This window comes from Dermochelys coriacea, chromosome 2, assembly GCF_009764565.3.
Source record: "Dermochelys coriacea isolate rDerCor1 chromosome 2, rDerCor1.pri.v4, whole genome shotgun sequence".
In the NCBI taxonomy this organism is placed as follows: Eukaryota; Metazoa; Chordata; order Testudines; family Dermochelyidae; genus Dermochelys; species Dermochelys coriacea.
In genome coordinates this window covers 137,785,576-137,810,228 of record NC_050069.1, presented here as the reverse complement: position 1 = coordinate 137,810,228, position 24,653 = coordinate 137,785,576, and the positions used below count along the sequence as shown (strand labels likewise).

General features: G+C 41.4%; 1 long non-coding RNA gene across 1 annotated transcript; it reads left to right on the top strand.

Annotated features, from left to right (window-relative positions):
• The first annotated feature begins 1,936 nt into the window (after positions 1-1,936).
• Positions 1,937-21,855, top strand: LOC122458509. The gene is made up of 3 exons (XR_006278550.1): positions 1,937-2,007; positions 2,434-2,572; positions 21,471-21,855. It is a non-coding gene; the product is annotated as an uncharacterized LOC122458509 (long non-coding RNA).
• The last annotated feature ends 2,798 nt before the right edge of the window (positions 21,856-24,653 follow it).

Here is a 24,653-nt window from a genome sequence, read left to right as displayed (position 1 = left end):
AGAGGTTTTTGTTTACAAGGGTTAATTAAGAACGGACTTTGAATGGTTATATGGGACTTTAAATGGCTGTCTGCTTCCAAGACGAAAATTCTGAAAAGTAGGTCAGGTACCACATGGCTAAACAGCTAGGCCTCTCCAGGGAAGCATCCACTGTTCCAGTGACTCAGGCCATCAAAATTTCAGCATCTACTGAGTAATTAGTGTTTATAGTTTGTAATTAAGGCTATAATAGGATATGCCTTATTTGGTATTGCGCTTGGCTTGACCTATTTGAATGACAACTCTCTGAGCATATCTGAATAGTTTAAATCAAAAAGGTAATGTTTTAAAATGTTAATAAGTAAATTGAAAATATTGTTCTTTTCCTATTTTCCTTTATTTCAGAATAGTAAGAGAGAAGCAGCAGTTTAACTCTGTTATTAGTGAACTAAACACATGTATCTAGTATATAGCAGTTTATGTTTTATTTTTAAAAACTGATCCAGAGCACTGATGGAAGTGTAGCAGTGTGCAGCTCCAGAATATGCCCCCTTATGGCATGGCATGGCACTGCAGTCACCTTGCCTTAGTTTTTATTGGGTTCGTCAGTGATTCTCTCAGCCTTCAGCATTGTTCAGTTGCAGAGCTGACTGATCCCTCTGGCTAATATATTTTATTTCACAAAAAGTCCACCCTGTCTGGGGTATCAAAGTTCAAAATATACACAAGAGCCTTCTGTCCCAGTTTCACTGGACTCAGCCCTTCCTTCCTGAGAGTTCATCTTCTCTTCCCTCATCTTCATCTCACTTCCAGCCCTTCTCCTGGGCTTACCTGCGAGTCGTCCCTTTGTACCCCCCCCCGTCCCGAGATATGCATTGAAAAAGGTATCTCTAGCCCACAAATATTCTATAGATACCTCTGTACATCTGCTGATGCTCTTCAGTGTGCATTAGAGGTATCTGTACAATATTTTTAAGGCAGAAAGAGATGAGATATGGGTACATTTCTTTTGTTATTACACACTCATATATGTATTGCTTTATTTAATACTTTGGACTCAGCTTGGGTACCAACTTTTAAGCAGAACTCCCCATTGAGATGAATAAGGTGTTCTGCTGAAAAACTGATGGTATGAGATGGTTTTTACTACTTATTTACTGTTTTACAAACTAGAAGTATTTACAATACATACTTTGATAGACATAGTGTATGAGAGACTACAGGTCTTATATAAACTTAATTTTGTTTCTTTAGTTGGTTTCATTTTGATAGGCTTTAAAGTAACGTTGATTACCAAAATAAAGATTCGAGAAGATAAGCATTTTTAATTTAAGCTATGTCTACACAGCCTTGCAGTTCAGACTACAGGGGTGTGAATTGTAGTGTATACCAGTGTACTGCCCTGTAACTCCCCCATGTGGACACTGTGGGCATGAACTGAAAGGTCCCTAGTTCATGTTAACATGGTCCCGTTTAAAGAGGTCTACATTAATGCAAACTAGGGACCTTTTAGTTCATGCCTGCAGCATCCCGGATAGGGTAGTTAGAGTGCAGCCATTAGTGCTCACTGCAGTTCACACCTCTATAGTTCCAAACTGTATGGATGTGTAAACAAGCTCTTAAAGCTCATTTCCAAATTAGCAAGATGAATGTAAATTGTCCTGTTTGCACAAAGAATGATGATGCTAATCATAAGTTGTTTAAACTTATTTTTAATTTTGTTGATGATGAATGTTGAGTGACCGCTAGGGCGCTTTCCACTACCAATAATCTATTTTTATAGCATATTTTTGTGTCAAATGTTCTGTGAATTGGTGACATCTCAACATCTTTCATCCAAATAAGACCATGACAGCTTTCTTAAAAGATTTTTGATATCTGAGGGAAGGTGTCACAGACTTCATCTCTGCGGTATATAAGACACTGAATATTTTTTTTAATTGCCAGCTTATGCGGAATTTTTCTCAAAACTGACACTAGAAGATGACCTAATTTGAACTTGATTGGACTGAATCATATGGCTCCAAGGTAGGCCTTGTACCTGATCTTTTCCAAAGGCTTTGGAGGGAGGCACTGCAACATGGAGTAAGTGAAGTTCATAAACCATAAGAATCCAGGGTAAGGCCAAGAAGCCTGCCCTTCAGGTCAATAAACTACCTGAGGGACTGTCCAGAGCTTCCAACATTGATCACCTTGGGGGGAGGGGGGGAGAACAGTATGTGACAACATCAACAAATAGTCCACTCCAGCTTTTGACCAGTCTCCCCCTGCACCCAAAGCAGGCCCACTAACGAGAAGCACTGTGCCAGCCAAATATCACCATCTGGTTCCTTGACAGCAGGTGCTGTTCCTTCCTACTCCAGGAGAATTCAGAAGACTGTAAGAACTGAAGAGTCATCTGTTATCTTGAATTTTGTATTTTTCTTCTCTATTTTTGTATTTTGTTTATATTAGCTAGAAGACTTCTAAGCCTACTTAAGCTTTCATTTGTAAGGTATGAAAGTGAAAATATGACTGTGTACACCCATGTGTATGCGAGAGAGATCACCCATACAGTCCATACAAAGAAGGCACCTCAAAGAAAATTCCCCAGGTAAATAGACCTAAATATTGTCTTATAAAGTTACTCGTTAGCGTGTGTTCTGTTCTCAATGTTTAAAAGTCCTGAGAAGCTTGAAATTGTCACCTATAATTTTGGTACACAAGAATTGTCAAACTTCTGCTTATCTATGGTGTTCTGTTAGTCTGAATTATAAGATTTCTGTTGAGGGTATAGGAAGAAAGGGTTAATCACCCCCACAGTAATTGAAATCTAAGGATGAGGCTTTATAATTGGCTCTGAGGCTATGGTTCAGACATTTACACAATTTGGTTTCAGTGTTAAGATATTTACCAGTTCTAAGTTATAGATTTAACTGATTTTTCGTACAATTTTTGAATTTGGATCTACAGTAGAACCTCCGAGTTACACACATCTTGGGAATGGAGGTTGTTTGTAACTCTGAAATGTTCTGTAACTCTGAAGAAGATGTTGTGTACTTCAGCAGTTGGGGGGATTGGGGCTGCAGCCGCTGGGTCAGGGGTGGGGAACAGAGCTCTGGGTTGGGGGGGGCTTCTGCCCCGCTGGAGCACTGGGGCTCAATGTTTTAGACCTGGGCCTCAGGGCTTCAGCCTTATGGCTCTGTTCCTAATTTCAGCAGGGGGTGCCAAGGCTTGGGGGTTCAGCCTCATAGCTTTGTTCCCAGCTTCTGCCCCATGGGGGGAGGGTGCAAGGGCTTGAGGCTCCCTGCAGCTCCACTCCCAGTTTCAGCTGGGATAGGGGGGTTCATGCCAGGGCTCGGGGCTTTAGCTATGGGAGGAGTGCTGGGGCTGAAACTGGTGCTCTCCCCTTAGTTAAAGCCCCAAGCCCCAGCACCCCCTGCCAGGCTGAAGACAAGAAATAGAGTTGTGGGGCTGAAGCCCTGAATTCCAGTGCTCCCCTGAATCAAAACCTTGATCCCCAGTGCTCCCCCAGGTCAAAAGCCCTGAATCCCCTGCCTGGAGTACTGACTTCCCTCCCTGCAGTTGCTGCCCCAACTCCAGGGCTAAAGCCCTGAGACAGTACAGTATTTGCTGGGGTTTGTTGGGGGGTTTTTTGGTCTCTGCTTACTTCCAGTTCCACATGATGTCCAGTTGACCAGTAAGTCCATAACTCTGGTGTTCGTATCTTTGAGGTTCTAGTGTATATCCAGATAGACAGCCACCTCATTAGGATCCTCTTTAGAATTTATAAAGATTGGTTATTTTTATTATTAATTTGATTTTCAGTTCACTCGATGATATAACTCCAATTCAACGTTGAGTCTAACCTGGTGATTTGATGTTGATTTGACAATTGTATTGCTTTATTCTTATTTTGGTTTAATATTAGCTTCACTTTGGTGATATGTTTCCTTTATTTTATTTTATTTTGTTTGGTTAAATATTTTAATAAAGTTTGAAAGATGATACTGAGTCAAATTTCTTTCAATAAGCAATGTAGGTCCAGAGTCTCTGAGGTGGATGCCAGAGGGCCAACCTGAAAGTCTGACTAGCTCCCCCTAATTACAGAATATCAAATTACTGTGACATGTACTGACTACTATGTAAATGATATTGCAAAAGGGCCTGCTTAATATGACACAGGAGTACAAACCTGTGGTGTGTAATCCTGGCACAGTGCTAGATCATGACATCACTTTTGAAACAGAACTTCCCATTGTGCTATGACCTCTATTTGGCATATACTGTACTTTCTTTTCTTGTACTAAATTGTTCTGGTCCATTAATTTAGTATAATCTTGCCTTATGTACAATACATTATTTATGTTCATCATGTATTACATTTTGTAAGGGTATAAATTACATGTTGATAAACCTAATAAACAGATCACAGTTACTTTGCTACCAATTGTTTATAAGCACAAAGAATAAATTTCCTTTGCTCCATTAAACAGCATTTTATACTCCATGGCACAAGTTACTCTAACTCAGTTTGATTGAATCATGCAGCTATTGCTTAGAACTAAAATGATCTTGTTAATAAGAACACTAGAATAATATTTTCTTCCTACCTAGAGGGGCATGGGTGGGGAGAATGGCCAGGGGAAGAGTAGAAAAAGAACAGTGGCGTGCATAGAAACAAAAATGTTAGGGTTATGAGGAAAAATTAAAATTTACTTTATGTAAAACTTGGCTATGTAGCAACTAAGAGAGGATATAAATGTCTACAAGTATATAAAGGCTGTGTGAACATTAACAATTGACAAAATTTATTTAGAATGGTACAAGATGGATTAAATTAGGAAGATAAATATTAATGCTGAAAATCATAAAAGACTTCTGACTTTTAGACCATTTGATGGTTCAGGAGAAGTGATGAAAACCTAGTTGTCTGGGATGTTAAAAAGTAGTCTGGACAAAAAACTGGAAAATACACTGGAGGGAACAACTTTGCACTTGGAGGCTGATAGACATCTAATAAGTCTTTTTCATTAGTCTTCTATGATTTGGGATTCCCCATCTGCCCTCAACAGACCAGCTTACCTCCTATGAAAGAGATCCAAGTTAGAGCTGCTCGCCCACTGCCTGCTCCCTGCAGACTTCCTGAGGTTCATCGATGGTCCTTTGTGGTTGCAACAGCAGGACTTCATTCTGACTTAAATGTGTGGAGCAAAAATGTACAGAGGACAGTTTGTCTGCGTCCTCCAACAGTGGAAGAATGCCATATTTGGAACAGTCTGTGCAAAGTTCCATGACTGGTGAAAGCCAGTTTTGTGGGCTAGCTGGGAGCATTATGCTGCCATAAAGATCTAAGCTTGGGCCCTAAATTCCATTCTTTTTTCCCTCTGCCCACAAGGCCTAGGAGTGTTGTGAAGGCAGCACACTCAGACTCTGATAGATAAGAAAGTGCCTCACACTACTCTACAGTGAACCCCTACCTGGCTATCAGATCAATGCTGATGGGCTTTGTGCTGTCCAGCCTCCTTTGCCTAGAGCCGGGGAGTCAAACATACAGCCCACAGGTTGGCTCTGGCCCATAGTACCTAGCCGAAAGGCTGTTAAAGAGAGTGCAGAGCCCTCTGCACTGACTCTGGGGCCTGGCCAACAGGCAAGGGGAGTTCATGCTGTTCCCTTTAAAAGGGTGGCAGGGACCTCCTGCTGCAGGAGGCTCCTAGGAATCTCCAATATGAATTATAGGTGAGTCAGCCAGAATTCCCTTTGGAGACTCCAGCTACAGTGCAATGCACTCCATTCAGTGCAGCCCTTGGGTCAAAAGCCACCAGACCTTGATCTGCTGCCACTCCTCTTGTGCATTTCTGTTTCAGGCATGTGACAGTTCTGGTCTCACCTTTCCTGCTAAGGGTTTGGGCACAACTGGACAGGTTAAAGATGGATCTTGAACTAATATCTTTCCTTTTGTTGGAGTTATGCAGGGATGAAATCCATCCAGGGATGAAATCCATCCCTCATGTAAAGCAACTGAAGTTAATAAAGTTCCATAAAGTTTCTGTATGTTTTTGTTTTGTTTTTTATAACTGAGAACACCAAAAAGAGCACATGCTGTAATATTTTATGTGGATTTCTATTTAATGGCTTTTTTGATTATTTATAAAATATACTGGTCAGAGATGTTACTTTCTGTGTTCTCACTTATTCCCAGTTAGTAGTATTTAGCACATACTGTATCATATCTGCTATTAAAGGAAGGTCACGGTCACAAATGCTTAACAGCACTGCTGATGAATGCCCTAGGCTGCAGTCGTGGCCTCCTTGGGCAGTTCACAGAATGTTAGAATGAATAACTCTATCTGCTTCAGGCTGTTTGGGTTTTTTGACTTATCTACTGTATTAAGGGCCCCAGTCCTGCTAACCTTACTCTTGTAAGAAGTCTACTGAAGGCCAGGGGATTACTTTGCAAGGGTAAGGATTAGTTGGGTGCATAATGGTAGCAGCATAGAGACCATAATTTTACCTGTAATGTGTTCTTTTCTTTCACAATAAGCCCACTGAGTCCAACCGTCCTCCCCTTTATTTTTCTGTTGGTTAATATTACAAAGTGTGACCCCTTTGTCCCAGTGCTTCTCAATAATAAAGGGGGGAAATCCTATAAAATATTTAAACCAGAAATATTTTCATTTCGAAGATATGTTGTTTGTTTTTGCACACACACACGCATGCCCCACACACAAATGTCAGTCTTGCTATGCGCACTCATTTGATTAGAAGACACATCGTCTTATTTCTGGCTCCACATAACCTTGTCTTCTCTCCCTCATCCCACAGTTTTGATGTCCCTCTGTTGTTCCCCAGTTCTGCAGCCTTATCCAAGCAGGAGGACCCTTATGTCCACCCAGAGTCCCAGGGAAGTCAATAGGGCTCCATATGGGTACAGGCATCTGCCAGCATACATCCTTTTGCAGGATGGGAGACTTAGGGGCATCCAAAGGATTTAAGAGCACAAGCCTCAGTGAAAAATCAAAGGCACTTGTGCTCCTAAATACCTTAGATTGTACGTTTTCAAGATGGAGACCCTGTGCTATTTATTTGTAATATGAGGCACCTTGCATTTGTTGGGGTACAGTAAGGAGTGTACATATAAATAGTAGTTAGCGCTCAAAGAGGAGTCTTTCATTATAAAACAATTAACTGGATGTTTCAAGGGACCCTTAAAAAGCAGTTTTCCACCACGTTTTACCTCCTGTCTTTTGTCTCACTGAGGTACCTGCTAACTCTGTTGATCAACAGTCCTGTGATCAACAGTGCATGGCCCTGCGAGCAGCAGTCATCATTGTTCTGGTATACCCTGGCATTTTAAGTCTGTAATCTCCTTAGAACCAGCAGGTGGTTCTCTTTGGTAGCTGAGCTGTGTCAAGCTGCTGGGCAGAAGAGGTGATTTAAATCATGTATTCAAAGGAAGGTATAATTCAGCCCATATGTCAGGGCTGTACGTGCAGATGGGGGGAAAAACAGCGTAAATGGAGAAAGAAGTACTGAGTCAGCAGCAAGGATGATTAAAATTTATCCAAAACATATTGGCTGAGATTTGTGTAGCACCTCCAGGATTACTAACGAAAAAAGGCTGTGGGGTTTGGAATTCCATTGATTGGCAGCTGTACCCTGAGAGAGGGACACAAGGAAACCTTCTAGTCTGTCAGGATCTCATTACTTGCAATGAGTTCTGACAGTTCTTAGATTACATATGTATAAACCAGTAAGGCAGAAAAGGAAATAGACAGTAATTTTATTTTGAAGTGGCACTGGGGAAGGATTGTTGTCTTACTTTCTGAACAGTGCAACCACTGCTGTTTCCATATACTGAGTAAACATATAGCATTCTCTCCTCCTTCCCCCTCCCCCTTCCCTACTCTGGTCCTCTTAGGCTGTAGCAATAGTGGAGCCTTCTCCATCAAAGTCGCATTGGTCCTTTCTCAAGTTCCTGATTTAGTCTGAGTGTAAATGTTACATTTTACAGCCATGTATACTTAAGATTGCAACTGATTTAGTTTCCTTTATAAACCTAATTTAGACATAACTCTTTCCACCCTCCACCCTCCCCGCAAAAAATCCTGTGGGTCTCAAAATTTGGTAGGTTTGATCTGATAGTGACAGAATTTTCTATGACATTTGGTCTGGGTCCCATACAAAGTAGTCCAGGGAGGGTTGGGGGTTGGACTGGAGGCTGCCAGGATCTCATAACATGCTTGTTTGTGACTGCCAGCTTCTTAGGCTGTATCAGAATTGGATCTAGGAAATAGGCTCTATTTGTTTTGGTTTTTGCTGTGATCAGGAACCAACACTAAAGCTATTGATCCAGAACTAGAAATCCAAATCCAGACTGCTTTCTCTGGTTGCCGAATTAATGAGTAATTCGGATTTGGAGTTTCAGTTTGGACCCAAAAAGAAAAGGAGTACTTGTGGCACCTTAGAGACTAACAAATTTATTTGAGCATAAGCTTTTGTGAGCTACAGCTCACTTCATCGGGCATTTTGTGAGCTGTAGCTCACGAAAGCTTATGCTCAAATAAATTTGTTAGTCTCTAAGGTGCCACAAGTACTCCTTTTCTTTTTGTGAATACAGACTAACACAGCTGCTACTCTGAAACCTGTCAGTTTGGACCCAGAAACTGCAATGAAGAGTTATTTAGAAAGGCCATTGAATGAAAACTTAGAATGATGGATAAGTAAACCCTCTACAATTATTAATTCCAAGACATTTCTACAGTACCTGTCACCTTGGTCTCCATAAATAGAATATCCTACTATATCAATAGAATATCCTACTCTAAGAACTTGGAAAATGTAAACATCAATGAAAAAAGAGGTCTTATTTAGAGTGAATCCGGGATAGCTAAAAATAATATAAAGAACTTGAGAGGAAAAAAGGAGACACAAGAGAAATTATTTAATGATAAGATCTACTGTATCTGGTTGGAGAGTAGTTTTCCCAAGAGAAATAATAAAAATCTCATTTGTTTGGGGCATTTTAAACTTGGACAAAGCACTGAAGAATACACTGTAGGCAATAATCTTAATTAATGAGACTCCATATAAAAGGAATTTGCTGGTTCTTTCAGAGGTAAAGTCACTCAGGTTTAGCCAGAGCTTGCTGTCAGTATGGATGCAGGGCATTGTCTTCAGGTGAGAAATGTGAAGTCTTCTGAATTTGGCCACTGCCATCTCAGTAAAGTTCTAGAAGTGTTGGTAGCATGTCAGATTGCTACCTGTGTTTTGGACCTATGAACTTCCTAGCTGGTAAAGGCCAGTAGTGAGACAGTGGGACTATTGTTGCTAAAGATGGTCAGTGCCTCCTTGTCTCAGAGATATCTAGGTGTTGTCAAGAAGGCTGTGGGGTGGCCTCTTCTCAAGAAATGAACTCTTGCTGCTGATGACCTCAGCAACTACAGACTGCTATTGAATACCTCCGTTTTGGATAAGACTATCAAGTAGGAAGTGCAAAGCAACCATGGAATTATTTGTTGCCTTCAGATTTCCTTGATCCTTGTTGGTTGAAGTATGATAAACAAGCTGCACTAAAGATGTGGGTTGATGTCTCCCCAAGCTATGAACAAAGAGCATCTGACAGTTGCCTTTGATAGGTGGTGTTGACAAAGTCACCATCCTTAGCTGGAGTAGATGGCACTACTGTGAAATGGTTTCATTTTTTTAAAATACAGGTCAACCTAGAAAGCAATTATAATTATTCATCCACCCCAAGGGATACTACAGGGACCTACAGATCATATGAGGGTTGTTAAAGAGGGATATGGGTATGGGATGTCAAGGATGTGTTTGCCACCTGTAGGGCTGATCTTGCAAGTGCAGTCCACTATATAACCCAACAATGGGGCTCGGATGAAGGGAACTGAGGCAGCAGCTCTGGAGGACGCAAGTATTTCTGTGCTTAAGCATCAGTGCCTGCAATGCTTCTCTGACTCAGATAGGAAGCTCTAATATTTCCATTCAGTGTCACCTATTTTACTGGTAGGGTTGTCTCACTGATCTGTACTGAGGACTAGTAGCCTCCAGTCCCCATTTCCAGTAAAATCTCCAATAATATTAACAGCATGATCAGGGGGAAAAGGCATGGCTGGACTATCACCATGTTTCCATTCTTAGTTGCTACAGTGGCTCCTCCTCCTTTGCCTTGCCACGGCTGCTCTACCATCATGCTTCCACCCACATGACTGTCCACTCCCTGGGAGCAAGGGGTGAAAGGGAATGTGTGGGCACAGATAGTCAGAACTACTAGAGAACAATTAAAATACATTGGTGTTCAACATTCAAATATCAAAACTCTGTTTTTCCTGAGCTGTTCTGAACATGTCAGTATGTGGAAAGTTACTTTGGAGTTTCCAGAGACTGTTAGCTCTTTAGCAAGAGAAGTGTGAAACATACAGAGGAAATCTTAAAAAGGGTTCCATTTTAAATGTTTCCTTCAAGAATGTTTATGAAACTTTTCAGCCAGAAAAGATAGGAAAATGTAGCTGAATGCTTATGAAGAGTGACTGTATTAAATTTGCAAATAAATTTGATTGTGAACATGTGAAAGCAGGACTAAACTCCTATGTAAATGCCAGTTGAGATACAACCTCACCTATGGAGCCTCTGAAGTGCCACCTTAATAGTGGGGGGAGGGGGAAATCAGTCAGAGCCTAGCACACCTCATTGCACAATGACAGCCAGTCAATTTTATGATGTTGTATAATAACTGGAGGTTTTCTGAAATTGGATACTGTCAATGTAAATAATCAGAGGGCCTGTTTTTCAGAGATGCTCCATATCCACTAATCCCATTGAACTCAGTTTGAGTTGTGAGTGGTCAGCTCTGCTGAAAGTCAGGTGCAGAAAGTATGTTCAAAATATTTAGATTTCTTTGCCTAAATTATTAAGACTGCAAGAAATGTAGAAATCCTTCCCACTACGCTGTTGGTTTAGTTTTTGAATTTCAGCATAGATAATGAAAATCAATGAGGGCAGCTTCTCTTGTTTATAGTGAGTTTGACTTTCAGGTTGACAGTACTGCAATATTGGGTTTGCAAGCTATCCAGGGGATTGATTGCTTGTTTAAAAAACTGTAATCGCTGGAATTATTAGAAATTATGGAAATATTTGTATTAGCTTTGTTTTATTAAAGCTTGTTTTTTGCAAAATTAGAGTATACATTGTCCAGTAAATTTTTATTGTTAAAAAAGTTTAATGAAAATTACTATGTTGTAGCCGATTCTTTTCACTTGTGTTTAAAAATATAATGAAAGAATAATTTTAACATCAATGGTACAGTGACTCCCTTTGTTCATAAGGGGCTCTTGAGTTTGAAGTCTCTGATGTACCTAACCCTCTCTCTGGCCTGGTCTATACTACAAAGTTAGGTTGAAGGAAGCCACCTTAAGTCGACCTGTTAATGTATGTGTCTACACTACTAGGTCCTTTACACCAACCTAAGTCGCCTCTAAAGTCGATTTTTATGAGTCGACTGGAAGGTAGTGCAGATGCAGCATCATGTAATTCAACTTAATTGGCCTCCAGGTGGTGTCCCACAATGTTCATCTGTGACCACTCTGGAGATCATTCTCAACTCTGCTGCACTGCAGCCAGGTACACAGGAAACAGCCCCTCCCCTGCTAAAGCCGCAGGAATTTTTGATTTCCTATTTCCTGTTTGATCAGCATTGGGAGCATGCCACCTTGAGCACAGCTGATCGTGGAGACTACATGCCCCAATTGCACTCCAGCCTGGTCTGCACAGGAGGTGGTGGATCTCATCACTGTGTGGGGAGAAGAGTCTGTGCAGGCAGAGCTCAGATCCAGCAGAAGAAATGCTGACATCTATACAAAGATCGCTCGTGGAATGGGGGAGAAGGGCTACAGAAGGGACACACAGCAGTGCTGTGTGAAAATAGATTCATAGATACTAAGGTCAGAAGGGACCATTCTGATCATCTAGTCCAACCTCCTGCACAGCGCAGGCCACAGACTCTCACCCACCCACTCCTACGAAAAACCTCACCTATGTCTGAGCTATTGAAGTCCTCAAATCGTGGTTTAAAGACTTCAAGGAGCAGAGAAGCCTCCCTCAAGTGACCCGTGCCCCATGCTACAGAGGAAGGCGAAAAACCTCCAGGGCCTCTCCAATCTGCCCTGGAGGAATATTCCTTCCCGACCCCAAATATGGCAATCAGCTAAACCCTGAGCATATGGGCAAGATTCACCAGCCAGATACTACAGAAAATGCTTTCCTGGGTAACTCAGATCCCATCCATCTAATATCCCATCTCAGGGGATTTGGCCTATTTACCCTGAATATTTAAAGATCAATTACTTAACAAAATCCCATTATCCCATCATACCATCTCCTCCATAAACTTATCAAGTAGAATCTTAAAACCAGACAGATATTTTGCCCTCACTACTTCCCTTGGAAGGCTATTCCAAAACGTCACTCTTCTGATGGTTAAAAACCTTCGTCTGATTTCAAGTCTAAACTTCCTGGTGGCCAGTTTATATTCATTTGTTCTTGTGTCCACATTGGTGCTGAGCTGAAATAATTCCTCTCCCTCTCCTGTATTTATCCCTCTGATATATTTATAGGGAGCAATCATATCTCCCCTCAACCTTCTTTTAGTTAGGCTAAACAAGCCAAGCTCCTTAAGTCTCCTTTCATAAGACAAGTTTTCTATTCCTCGGATCATCCTAGTAGCCCTTCTCTGTACTGCTCCAGTTTGAATTCATCCTTTTTAAACATGGGAGACCAGAACTGCACACAGTATTCTAAGTGAGGTCTCACCACTGCCTTGTATAACAGTACTAAAACCTCCTTATCCCTACTGGAAATGCCTCTCCTGATGCATCCCAAAACCGTATTAGCTTTTTTCCACAGCCATATCACATTGGCAGCTCATAGTCATCCTATGATCAACCAATACTCCAAGGTCCTTCTCCTCTTCCGTTACTTCTAATTGATGCATCCCCAGCTTATAACTAAAATTCTTGTTATTAATCCCTAAATGCATAACCTTACACTTCTCACTATTAAATTTCATCCTATTACTATTACTCCAGTTTACAAGGTCATCCAGATCCTCCTGTATAATATCCCGATCCTTCTCTGAATTGGCAATACCTCCCAGCTTTGTATCATCTGCAAACTTTATTAGCACACTCCCACTTTTTGTGCCAAGGTCAGTAATAAAAAGATGAAATAAGATTGGTCCCAAAACCGATCCCTGAGGAACTCCACTGGTAACCTCCTTCCAACCTGACAGTTCGCTTTTCAGTAGGACCGTTGCAGTCTCCCCTTTAACCAATTCCTTATCCACCTTTTGATGTTCATATTGATCCCTATCTTCTCCAATTTAACTAATAATTCCCCATGTGGCACGGTATCAAATGCCTTACTGAAATCTAGGTAGATTAGATCCACTGCATTTCCTTTATCTAAAAAATCTGTTACTTTTCCAAAAAAGGAGATTAGGTTGGTTTGGCACAATCTACCTTTTGTAACACCATGTTGTATTTTGTCCCATTTACTATTGACTTCAATGTCCTTAACTAATTTCTCCTTCAAAATTTTTTCCAGAACCTTACATACTGAAGATGTCAAACTAACTGGCCTGTAGTTACCCGGATCACTTCTTTTTCCTTACTTAAAAATAGGAACTATATTAACAATTCTCCAATCATTTGGCACTACTCCTGAGTTTACAAATTCATTAAAAATTCTTACTAATGGGCTTGCAATTTCAGGTGCTAATTCCTTTAATATTCTTGGATGAAGATTATCTGGGCCCCCCGATTTAGTCCCATTAAGATGTTGGAGTTTCGCTTCTACCTCAGATATGGTAATATCTGCCTCCATATCCTCATTCCCATTTGTCATGCTACTATTATCCCCAAGATCCTCTTTAGCCTTATTAAAGACTGAGGCAAAGTATTTGTTTAGATTTTGGCCCATGCCTAGATTATCTTTAACCTCCACTCCATCCTCAGTGTTTAGCGGCCCCACTTCTTCTTTCTTAGTTTTCTTCTTATTTATATGGCTATAGAACCTTTTACTATTGATTTTAATTCCCTTTGCAAGGTCCAACTCTACTCGACTTTTAGCCTGTCTCACTTTATCCCTACATGTTCTGACCTCAATTAGGTAGCTTTCCTTGCTGATCCCTCCCATCTTTCACTCCCTGTATGCTTTCTGGTTCTTCTTAATCACCTCTCTAAGATGCTTGCTCATCCAGCTTGGTCTACAACTCCTTCCTATGAATTTTTTCCCCTTTCTTGGGATACAGGCTTCCGATAGCTTCTGCAGCTTTGATTTAAAGTAATCCCAGGCCTCCTCTACCTTTAGATCCATAAATTCTTCAGTCCAATCCACTTCCTTAACTAATTTCCTTAATTTTTGAAAGTCAGCCCTTTTGAAATCAAAAACTCCAGTTGCAGATTTATTTTTGTTAATCCTTCCATTTACTTTGAACTGAATTAGCTCATGATCACTTGAGCCAAGATTATCCCCTACAACCATTTCTTCTATGAGGTCCTCGCTACTCACCAAAATTAAATCTAAAATGGCATCCCCTGTAGTCGGTTCAGCAACTACTTGATGAAGGAATCCATCAGCTATCGCATCTAGGAAAATCTGAGCCCTATTATTATTACTAGCACTGGTCCTCCAGTCTATATCTGGGAAGTTAAAGTCTCCCAGGATCACGCAGTTTCCATTAGTATTTACTTTATTAAAAACATTAAAAAGGGCTCTATCCATATCCAAATTAGATCCCGGAAGTCTATAGCACACCCCAAGCACTATCGTAGGAGAGGATCTACTAGTTATCTTCCCCAATGTAATTTTTGCCCAGACGGACTCTGTCTTATCCATTGCATCGCTTCTTATTTCTTTACATTCTACCTCATCATTGATATACAATGCTACTCCACCACCTTTGCCTTTGTTTCTGTCTTTCCTAAACAGCACATACCCTTCAATACCTGTAGTCCAGTCATGACTACTATTCCACCATGTTTCTGTTATCCCTATAATATCGGGTTTCACTTCCTGCACCAGTAGCTCTAGTTCCTCCATTTTGTTACCTAGGCTCCTCGCATTGGTGTACAAACATCTTAATTTTTGCTGTTTGACCTCACTCACATTTTGTACCCTATTAGGCACAGTCATTCTACAACCAGTATAACCTATTAGACTAGTATCCACACCGCCCTCGCTCCTTATATAAATTCTCCTACCCATGGCTGTATCCTTTCTTACTTCATCTTCTTCCCTCTCAATGCTAATATCTGGCGTGGAGATTACCTGGACATCTCTCAACCATCTCCCCCAAATTCCTAGTTTAAAGCTCTCTTTATCAGTTGTGCCAGCCTTGATCCTAGAAGTCTATTTCCTTCCCTACTCAGATGAAGTCCATCCCGAGAGAACTGTCCTCTGTCCGTGAATGCCTCCCAGTGGCCATACATCCCAAAGCCCTCCTTATAGCACCACTGCCTAAGCCATCTGTTGACAGTCATAATCTTGTCACACCTTTGTTGCCCTTCTCTAGGAACAGGAAGGATCCCGCTAAAGATCACCTGAGCCTCAATTTCCTTAAGCGTCTTCCCCAGCCTAGCATAGTCTCCCTTAATAATTTCCAGCGAGAATCTAGCCGTATCATTTGTTCCCACATGAAGGATAATTAGGGGATTCTTTCCTGCTCCCTTTAGGATCCTTTTCAACCTCAGGTCTACATCCTGTATCTTAGCACCCGGAAGACAGCACACCCTTCTATTCTCTGGATCAGCTCTAGTTACAGGCCTGTCTATTCTTCTCAATAAAGAGTCCCCGATCACATAGACCTGCCTTTTCCTGGTGACAGTGCTATTCTCCAGTCTCTCCCCTGTTCCCTCTGGCTGCAAGTTCTTTCCATTCCTATTTTCCCTTATAATCCTCTTCAACCCATCCTGTATCCTCCTGAGGCTCATATTTGGTGTAGTCTCCCTTGACTCTTCCCCTTTTTCTATAGGACTAGCCTCTCTTCTCTTCTTCCTTACCCGTCCACCTTCAACAAGTACCTGCTGAGCCCCTTCTTCATTTTACAACTCTGCAAACCTATTCCTAAGCTCTATTTCTCCTTCACTAGCCCGTCTTTTTCTCTGCCTGGTTCTTTTAGTCACGTGCTTCTACTGACCACTTTCCTCACCCAGTCTCCCCTCAAAATTCCCCAGCCCTGCTTCCATCTGTGAGTCTGAGCTTTTCCCTTCAGATACCTCATATCTTTGCTCCATCATCTGCTCAAACCCCTTCCTAAACTCAACCAGACTTTCCACCTGCATCTCCAAACCTCAGATCTTTTCCTCCATCAGCTCTATCAGACGACATTTCATGCAGAAAAAACTCTTACCGGTTCCCCCCTCCAGGATCATGTACATACTACAGCTTCCACATCCAGTCATCCTCAATGTGTCTTCCACTACAGGAGTCACTCCCACAGCTGCCTCCGTATCTGTCATCGCCTTCCCACCTAAGTCCTGTTAATCTGGGAAACACAAGCCACACCAAAAAGGCCCCCCCCAGCAAAAGCAAACCCCAAACAAGCACCACAATACAACCTCCCACTCAAACTCCCCTGTTTAGAGCTCTGTTTGCTAGCTCCTGCGCCACTGCAGCTATCTGTGCCGCTGCCTGACTGGCTGGCTACCTTTTATAGGACCCCTAGTCAGAAGCCCCACACCCTAAGCAGGGCTCAGCTTCTCTCCCAGCACAAGGCCCTTACAAGCCTCTACACACACACACACAAATACTAAAAATACAAAACCAAGTACAACTACCTTCTCTTCCAACAGAACTCCCACTCAAACTCCCCTGTTTACAGCTCTGTTTGCTAGCTCCTGTGCTGCTGCAGCTGTCTGATAAAAGAACTTCGCCTAGCGTACCAGAAGGCAAGGGAGGTGAACAATCGTTCTGTTGCTGAACCCCACACATGCTGGTTCTACAACGAGTTGCATGCGATTCTTGGGGGTGACCCTACCAGTACCCCACCAGCAACATGGACACTTTACAGGTGTGTGAGTCTAGGGGCAACTGGGAGGATGATATGGTGGATGAGGAGGAGAATGGGATACAAGTAAGTGGTGGATCCATTCTCTCTGAGAGCCAGGAAATATTTTTTAATCCTGGAGCCCTGTGGGTTGCAGAACATCATGGTGGCCGACCGTGATGCCAGGGAAGGCACCTCTGTATAAAGTCACAACCCAAAGCACCTCTGTATAAAGTTACAATCAAAGCCCAGTTAAACTTTAGCAGGCACACACATTCGGTGGTATTGCATGTTTACTGTGAAGAAAAAACGAGATGCTGTGGTTCTCTGCTTACAAGAGGCCACTCCAGCTACGCAAAGGGTGGCCCCTGAAAAAGACTGTTTATGTGGACTGGGATAGCCCGGGAATCTTCCATGGATATCTCTAGGAAACTTTCATGGAGGTACTGTGAAATCCTTTGCAGAAGGTTTGTAGGCAGGGCTGTCTTATTTCTTCCACCATGGTAGGACACTTTCCTACATAACTCCTGAATTAATTCTGCTGGCATCATTGAGGTATAAAGAATAGCAGCATAAGGACCTGGGATCCACCAGCACTTGCAACACCATTGAAAAGTATCCCTTTCAGTTTATGTACTCTTTGGCAAGATGGTCTGGTGCCAAGATGAGGATATACGTGCCATCTATCGCCCCACCACAGCAAAACCATCCACTATGTCCTGCACGTTTCCCAGACTCACTATCCTTCAAAGTAGAAGTCAATTAATGGCCCTGCACAGCAGTTTCCATGGTTGATTTGCCTACTCCAAATTAATTCCCCACTGACTTTTAACTATCTGATGTTGCAAGCTTCCAAATAGCAATTGCCACTCGCTTCTCCACTGTCAGAGCAGCTCTCATTTTTATTTCAGAGTGGTAGCCATGTTTGTGTTGCTGAACTGCAGGGCAGGGGAAAGCTCTGCACAAAGTTCCTGGAAGGTGGCCTTCTGCATTCGAAAGTTCTGCAGCCATTGCTTGTCCTCCCATACCTGCAAAACGATGCAGTCCCACCAGTCAGTGCTTGTTGAATGGGACCATAAATGGCTCTTAACAGAGTGCAGCTGCTCTGTAACTGCCAGAAGCAACTGTGAATTGTTTATTTCAGTGGCTTGCAGGAGGGCTGCTTGCAGGACATCGCTATGTTCCGCGTGGCGACCCTACTTCAGCTCTGGAAATACTGCAGGAGAAGGTGCGAGGTGTTTGAGATGCTCACAGCAAGAGTGCACAACTGAGCAGGCTCTATGCTTCTGGGATTATGGCATACATGCAGCAGTTTTAAGGCACAAAAACCACTGAGGTGTTTGCTGTTGATATGAGGGAGAGAAGAGAGTGCATCATGGGATGCTGACGTAGTGTTCCCATTCTCCCCTGTGATAATGTTTTGGTCCCATGAGGCACAAACTTCCCAAAACACACTGCAGCAAGTTGCACTTTGAGGTAGCTACCCACGATGCACTGCTTTGTGCATTGATGCAGGAACTGCTAGTGAGGACACACTCCATTGAGACAATGAGCATGTGCGGCCACACACAATCAACTTAATTAGTTCTGAGGCTCAAGGTCAAATTTGATAACGTCAACTTAATTTTGTAGTGTAGACAAGCCCTCTGTCTCTCACTTTCATACACCTGTGCACACACACACACACCCACACACACACCCTCCCCCTAATTTGTTGTCTCCTTTGTCTTCCTCCCAAAAGAGGCAACTCAGCCAGCCACCTAACAGCAAATAAGTGCACACTGCAAAACTATCTGCACTCTGCCTCTGACTTGCTGCTATATGTAGGTCTTCTCTGAATGTGGGGTTTGGATCTTGGGGATCTCCTGCCTTATTCCACCTCTCCAAATCCTGGATTAGGGGTACCTTTTGCAGTTTAAGGGCCTGACCCTGCAAGCATTCCACATATGGGACTACCACTGAATTCAGTGTGGAAAGCCTGCAAATTCAGGCCATTAGGTACCGATCCTGCAACTGGATCTGGGCAGACCCCTGTGCCAATGTGGACCCTGCATAGGTACAAGGATTCTTTTCCTGATTACAGTTGTATGTTCAGAGGTGACATTTTTATCTCAACCTCATCAACTACAGATCTGTTTCTGCTTCCATGGAAGACAATGGCTAAAAGCCTGATGATTTCAGTGGGTAGAGTAAGAAGAAATGCCTACTTTCAACAAAGATACAAGTGCAAAGTGTTAAGAGAAAAAAATATTACAAACCATATGCTTGTCTATTGCCTCTGGCTGTGTTGAGAAAGTTAGCCCACAAAAATGTATTAAAGCAGAAACTATGTACCATAAATAATCCAGATATTAAAACATTCTACCTACATGGTTCTTGTTCTAAAAAGAAACGATTGCATAAGTTATTACTTTACACTCATCATGCACAGTCCAAAAATGTTACCAAAAAGCCAACATAATTTGCAGCGAGGGGCGATGCATGACCCTTAGTTGATAAACATTGAATTTTAGTTTGCTACACGCACTAACAAAAAATCACTTGGAGAAATGCTGTTCTACATAGCATTAATAGTCAATCCTGATTCTGCAGTTATTGTGCCATATTAGAGAGCTAGTTTTGTTCAGAAAAGTTTCAGATAACCAGGGGTCCTGCACTTTTTGGAACAGAGTACACATTTCTGGTTGTGATCATTGTAGGCTCTGTTCTCCAAGCTGTTACTTGCTTTCAACTCCCACTGAATCCAAATGGGGGTTGGGGGTGGTAGGCACCTGACTGGAATGAGCCCCTTGTGACTTGTCTACTGTCAAAGAATAACTGAATTCTGCCCTGAGACACAAACAGAGGAGTTGAATGCATGAATGTGGGATTAGGATTTAGCACAGAGTGCATGGAGTTAAAAAAAAAAAGAACTTGGACATATATGTATCTCTCACTTTAACTCTTTGGGATGTTCTAATAAATAGACAGATTCCTTAATCCATGGGTTCTCAACCAGGTGGTGTGGGTGAGCCAACAGATCTCATGGTGTACTGACCACCCTTCCCTTTTTTAATGGTTAGGTGACGAAGGGATCCTGGAAGTATTTTCTATTGTAATAGGGGGTCTGATATAGAAAAGGCTGTAAACCACTGCCTTAATTAGATGTTAAGATCAATCAGTTTTATTACAGTTTAAATATCAAGGTAATTGTTTTAATGTCCTGCATTTTAAAGCAGTAAGGATTTTTTGGTGCATGATGAAAAGGAGTACTTGTGGCACCTTAGAGACTAACCCATTTATTTGAGCATAAGCTTTCGTGAGCTACAGCTCACTTCATCGGATGCATTTGGTGGAAAATACAGTGGGGAGATTTATATACACACACAGAGAACATGAAACAATGGGTTTTATCACTCTCCTTACAGTGTGTATGTTAAAACCCATAGTTTCATGTTCTCTGTGTGTGTATATAAATCTCCCCACTGTATTTTCCACCGAATGCCTCCGATGAAGTGAGCTGTAGCTCACGAAAGCTTATGCTCAAATAAATGTGTTAGTCTCTAAGGTGCCACAAGTACTCCTTTTCTTTTTGTGAATACAGACTAACACAGCTGCTACTCTGAAACCTGTCTTGGTGTATGATGGAATTGTAAGCCCCTGTACAGTGTCTAGCTGGCATGTCTTCACTGTATTGATTTCAATTAAAAAGTCATTAGCCATTCTTTGAAAGCCAGCTATATAAATAAAATACTGACAGGAATATTTTGCTTATCATGTCATTCAACTGCCTGAACTATCCAAAAGTCCATTCCTGCCAATGCATGTAGTTCTAAAGAAATTAATGGGGCTGCTCACTGAAAAGGCCAGTGCTATGCCAGGTGGTGTGTGCAGGATGGTTCCCTGAGACAGTGGCTCTAAAACTTGATGCAGTTCTTCAGCTGGTGGTTATGGGAAGAGTCATGCAGCTTAATTGAATACAAGTTGGGTAACAAGTTGAAGCTGAACTAGCTCTCCTCTTTCACAAGCAGACAAACTGACTAGAGCTGAGTGAATAACTGACTTTTTGGATCACTTGGCAATTTTGAAAAGTTGAAAAAAAAATTTCAGGTCAAACCAAAAATGAAAATGTTCAATGCTTTTGGTGAATCAAAAGGACAAAAAAATTATTTTGGGCCAAAGAAAATGTTCCCTTCAACCTGAAATAAAATGTTTCCTTTACACTTTGAGTATATTTTACATTTTTAAGTTTTTAAAAATAAAAATAAAGAAAATTTCTAATCAAAAATAATTTCTAACTGAAAGGTCAATTTTTAAAAATTTGACTTGTTCTTATTTCATAAGAAACATTTCAGCAAAACCAATTTTTCCATGTTGCCAAATCCTGCATTTATTGCTGAAAAAGTTTAAAGTAAAAAAATTTCACTCAGCTAAAACTGATTGACTCCTCTGTCAAATCCTTTGTGCTCCAAAGGTACAAGCTCCTTTACTTGGCTGTCTTCCTCCAGGCTGCGGACACTTTCTCCGCTCCTTCACAAACAGAAGGGCCAAAATCCCTCCTGCCTGAGGAAACCTTCCGATTTTTCTTGTAATGAGGAGTCCCATAGGTTGATTTTTCAGGGGATCCACAAAATTTGCAGTCTTTCTCTAATCATACACAGAACTGCGCTGTACAAGCATCTGTTCATTCCCTCTGAAGCACCTGGCATTGGCCACTGTTGGAAGACAGGATACTGGGCTAGATGGACTATTGGTCTGACCCAGTATGGTCATTGTTAATCATTGTACTACTTGTCCCTTGTGGATGAAAGGTGGGAGGGAGGTATGGTTTTTATCACCAGACTCTGGAAAACCTGACTGCAATGGCATTTTAATTCTCTTTTATCCCACACCCACCAGTCAGATTTGTTTTTAATTTGCTTGATGACTGTAATATATATCACTTTTTATAGAATAAAGTGACTTAAAGGAAAATTAGTCAGTCTTTAATTTATGTTTGACCTTTTATACCATCATTAGTTACTATCTTATTTTCAGTTTCCAAATTAGAAATATTTGGCCTAAATAAATAATTTAGATGTATACATCACCTTTAATGCTGAGAGAATCTGCAGCATTTCAGCAATTTAGCATCTGTGGAGTTTAATGCATAGGGCACTGGACTTGGGTGGCAGGAGACCAGGATTCTGCGTCTGGCTCTGCCATTTGTCAGCCATGTTGTCTCGGGCAAGTCATTTCCTCATTCTGTGCCTTTATTTCCCTTCTCTCTCTTTGTCTGTCTTGTTTATATAAACTGTAAGTACCTCAGGGCAGGGACTGTTTCTTACTAATAGGTGTGTACATTGCCTAGCCCTTTAACTACCACAGTAATACAGATGAATAATAAGAAATTATAGGTCTGAGTCTGCAAGATTGTTAGCCCTTTCTAGGAGGTAGTGGGCACTCTGAAGGCACTCACCATGCCACTGAATGGCGTTCTGCTGGGGTGCAGTTGACTGGTGCAGAGGCTTCTGTACAATAACAGTGGAAGGCAATCTTGGGGAGCTGGACATCCCTTGGCAATGAGAACACTTATCCAGGTGCCTAAATATGGACTGGGGACTTTAAGCACCTGTTTTTGAAAATCTTGGTCACAATGTGCCTATGTGAAATCATCAGTATCTTAACGGAAATGTTTGCATGGTATCGGTAACCTAATTTGACACACATTCTATGGCTACAAATAGACTTTACAGACTTGACATATATTATGTTATGACAAGAAGACAGCAATGTGAATAGTTTTATTCAAAAACCAATATGGAGCCATAGGGGGAAATTCATTTGGCTACATAAGAATCTAACAAAACACTAAATGTTTCTGAGCTTTTTACAGCAGTAGTCCATGGCTGATGTCATTATAAACAAACTGGTTTGCATATGTTATGGTAGATTTACAGTATTTGCATTTATGCACTTTTTGTCTCTGTGCCAGTGGTAATGTGTCTTTTCAAAAGCTTACTTAGCAATACTATATGTTTTTCAAGGTGAAACTTGCTTAAATAAATGTATTATATTTGATTTAATAGTTATAGAAAATAAGCAGAGACCTCTCTGGCTGATTTATAGCTTAAATATTTTCTATTTTCTGTTATTTTACTCCTGTAGACCTGCACTTACATTAAGGTCCCACTCCTGCATGTGGACAGTCCCATTGAGCTCAGTGGAGTATTCACATACCTGAAATTTCCCCCAGTGGAAATTGGGGGTTCCAGCATCAGCTGATTTAGAAGCCCTGCTTGTTGCTTTGTAGTGCCTGTAGAAATGTATAACTGCTTAAAATGCAAAATGTGTACTACTCGTGAGTGTCAGTGCTATGCATAAGTTCTGCAGATCATTCCAAAGATGTGTTGATGCATCTTTTACACCACACCACAACAGCACGAATTTGTATTACAGATGGGGTTGGTAGTGTTGCCTTTTACTAACATTGCCCACCACTTCACATTATAAAACCTGGCTTTCAGTTATTTATAACGCTGCCAATTTAGCTGTTTGGCCAGAAATTTTCTATGCCAGATGTCTGCCTCAGGCTGATATGTTTTGGAAAATTTCAGTCAAAACAATTCAGTTGTTTCCAAGAATGAGGCTGGGGAAAATAGATTTTGCAATTTTTTTTTTTTTAAAGTCTGGTGACATTTTCTTTGAAAAGCCTAGTGCCCCCAGGCTTTAGAGCACGGGCTTGAAATTTGGCAGGGACGGTATCTGTCAGGGACATGCCTTTTCCTGTCCCTGTGAAAATCTGTCCAAAGTTGGCCAAGTTATAAGCCTTTGAAAAAATTGCAGTTGGCATGTGCTCAGAGATTTCTTAGATTTTAGAAATCTCCAAGAGTCTCACAGAGCATGCTCAAGCTTATTTCCTCTGGAAAAGTGGGATGTGATCATGTCATTAAAGACTGTAGCATTATGAATATGCACAAGGTGGCCAAATTCAGGTTGCACAGGCAATCTTAACTGTGGCACTTCCAAACTTCTGTGTGCTTGACTTTGCAACCTTAAGGTTGTTGTAATACCCTTTGTGCCTAATATGCTGCATATATTACAGGAGCAACTATCTTATAAATGTTTTAGGAATTTATAAAACATGTTATTGGGACTCTCTTTGTATACCCCATCCTGTAAAACCAGGTGTCCCATACCATGAGTCCAACTTCTCAGGCCTTGGAGAAGGCCCCCAAAATGACTTTTCTATACATAAAAATGTCATTTTGGAAGCTGCAGTGTCTCCGGACCTTTGGAGGCTACAAACAACTGCTATGTCTTTCATTGGGAAGCTGGGAATCTTGGCTGAAAAAAATATGTGCATTTATGTGCAAATATGTGCATATCAAAGATATAAGTAGCTTTAGGTCAGTGGTAAGAAGATAACTTCTCGAAATTGTGAGACAGACCTTAATCTCTGAATGGTCCAGCTTTGAGTATGGCCCATACTAGGCCTCAGGCCAATGTAACTTTAATAGGATGTTTCACGTTTTGGAGAAGTGTGGAAACACTTTTGGCACAGGTTGACATAAAAATTGGTAGCTGTTTGCTGGAAGACATGGAATGTTAGAATAGTTACCATTGGAGATGGATTAGTGGGCAGAGTACAGGTGAGGTGGTCAGATGTGCACAAGAA